This window comes from Sparus aurata, chromosome 6 (assembly GCF_900880675.1).
Source record: "Sparus aurata chromosome 6, fSpaAur1.1, whole genome shotgun sequence".
NCBI classification, from domain to species: Eukaryota; Metazoa; Chordata; class Actinopteri; order Spariformes; family Sparidae; genus Sparus; species Sparus aurata.
In genome coordinates this window covers 36,510,744-36,512,639 of record NC_044192.1, presented here as the reverse complement: position 1 = coordinate 36,512,639, position 1,896 = coordinate 36,510,744, and the positions used below count along the sequence as shown (strand labels likewise).

Here is a 1,896-nt window from a genome sequence, read left to right as displayed (position 1 = left end):
TTCCTTTACATTGATTTCCCTATTGTAAATACTTTCAGGTAGATACACACATCTCCTTCTATCTTTTTTATATTTTGCCCTGCAAAAAGGGGTTTAACCTTTCCTTTTTAAGTTACAGGTTATAAATGCATATCTCACAAAACTCGTGGAGAGGTATAATCAGAACAACACCACAAGGGCATTTGCAGTTGACACATTTGAAATCACATGGATTTGGGAGGGGAAGAAACCCAAAATTAAGGTAATAAAATATATTCTGTCATGTTTTTGTACTAATCAATACAGCACAATATAAAAATATCACAAGACATGTTTATTTATTATCTTATGTTACAGATCGTCCCACAGCTGTACGAATTCATTTTGGGCGTGGTCAATCAGGCCCATCACTGGATGCTGGTGGTAACTTCCCAACACAATTTGTCTGTGTGTATGTGTGTGTGTGTGTGTGTGTGTGTTGTTACGGCATATTTATTGAATTTGTATCTTGTAAGTGATCTTACTGGCAAAAAAGAAGACCCTGTTTCTGGACCCACTGGGGGAAAAGAAAAAGGCAGTCAACCAGTGCAAGGATGTCACAAGGTAATATATTAATCATTCTTTTATGTTGACATAGCTATTGTATTTGCTTAAATCTGTCATTTCAAATAATTTCTATTTCTGCTGTTAGATCGTTCATGAGACAGAGGGGGTTAAATCCTTCGAGGTGGGCGTGTGAAACAAAGACCCACTCGATCCAGCAAGATGCCACGTCTTGTGGGGCTTTTGCTTTGAAGGTATATTATAACATGAAGAACATTATTCATCATTGCTCTGAACCTTGCTTAACTGTTTGTTGTAACACACAAGCATGTTTGATAAATATGGACAATGGCATTATATTATTTAATATGTAAGAGATGTGTAAGATATTGATATGTAGGAGAAATGAAGTAAAATAGTATTGTATTTAGGGATTTCACTGTTATGTGTTACTTACACACTTAGATGGTCAAATAACACTTTTATGTCTGGTTGATGTTCATTTTCATAATACATTAATACATTGTGACATCTATTATTCACAGTTTGCTGAATGCATCTTGGATGGGTTGCCTCTGGTGTTCGACACTTCACCATCCAGTGTCAACACTATAAGGGAGGAAATAGCTGTCTGTCTTCTCATGAATACAGGTGGGGGGGTTTAATCTCCTTTTCTAATTCTGATATACCATTACTCTGACAAACATTACTGACTGACCCTTGTTCTTTGTATTGCAAGATGACCTGACAGACCTCTGTCATATCTGTGGGGAGCACACAGGAGACACTTTGTGGGTAAGTGTTTTACCCGTCCTTCCTAAATTTGGCTTTGATTAATAAAACATGCCTAAGTATCACAAATTCCTAACAATGTAATAATCACTCACATTCTTTTTTAGATCGGGTGTGACATGTGTCCACGGTGGTACCACAAAAGCTGTGCAAAGTACCCCAAAAAGGGAAGGAGGTCGTATGTGTGTGAAGCATGCAAGTAGTGTGTGTGTGTGTGCACACGCGTGTGTGTGGTGCATGGTAGTGTGGATGGGAGAGTGCATGGTAGTGTGCACGGTAGTGTGGATGGGAGAGTGCATGGTCTGTCTCTCTATCATTCAGTCAGTCGTTTGTATGTACGACTGTCTGACTGTTCAAAATAAATCCTTTTCTCAAAACTTATGAATTCAATCATTATTTATAACAAGTGCACACAGGTCACATCATGTTCATATTACAGTATGATGTCAAACGAGGTCTTGTCATTGTGATGATTACGTTTCATTACAGGGTAAAATATTCAAACTTTGCTGAGTGATATAAATTAATTGTGAGCAAAAATATCCATCTCTGTGCAGTACCAGAGGTGTGAATCAATTTCTG

At 37.7% G+C, this 1,896-nt stretch overlaps 2 long non-coding RNA genes across 2 annotated transcripts; both read left to right on the top strand.

Annotated features, from left to right (window-relative positions):
* Positions 1–343: 343 nt before the first annotated feature.
* Positions 344–748, top strand: LOC115583534 (uncharacterized). The gene is made up of 3 exons (XR_003984384.1): positions 344–402; positions 495–582; positions 671–748. It is a non-coding gene; the product is annotated as an uncharacterized LOC115583534 (long non-coding RNA).
* A 320-nt stretch (positions 749–1,068) lies between these two features.
* LOC115583533 (uncharacterized) lies at positions 1,069–1,564 on the top strand. The gene is made up of 3 exons (XR_003984383.1): positions 1,069–1,173; positions 1,262–1,317; positions 1,422–1,564. It is a non-coding gene; the product is annotated as an uncharacterized LOC115583533 (long non-coding RNA).
* Positions 1,565–1,896: the final 332 nt, after the last annotated feature.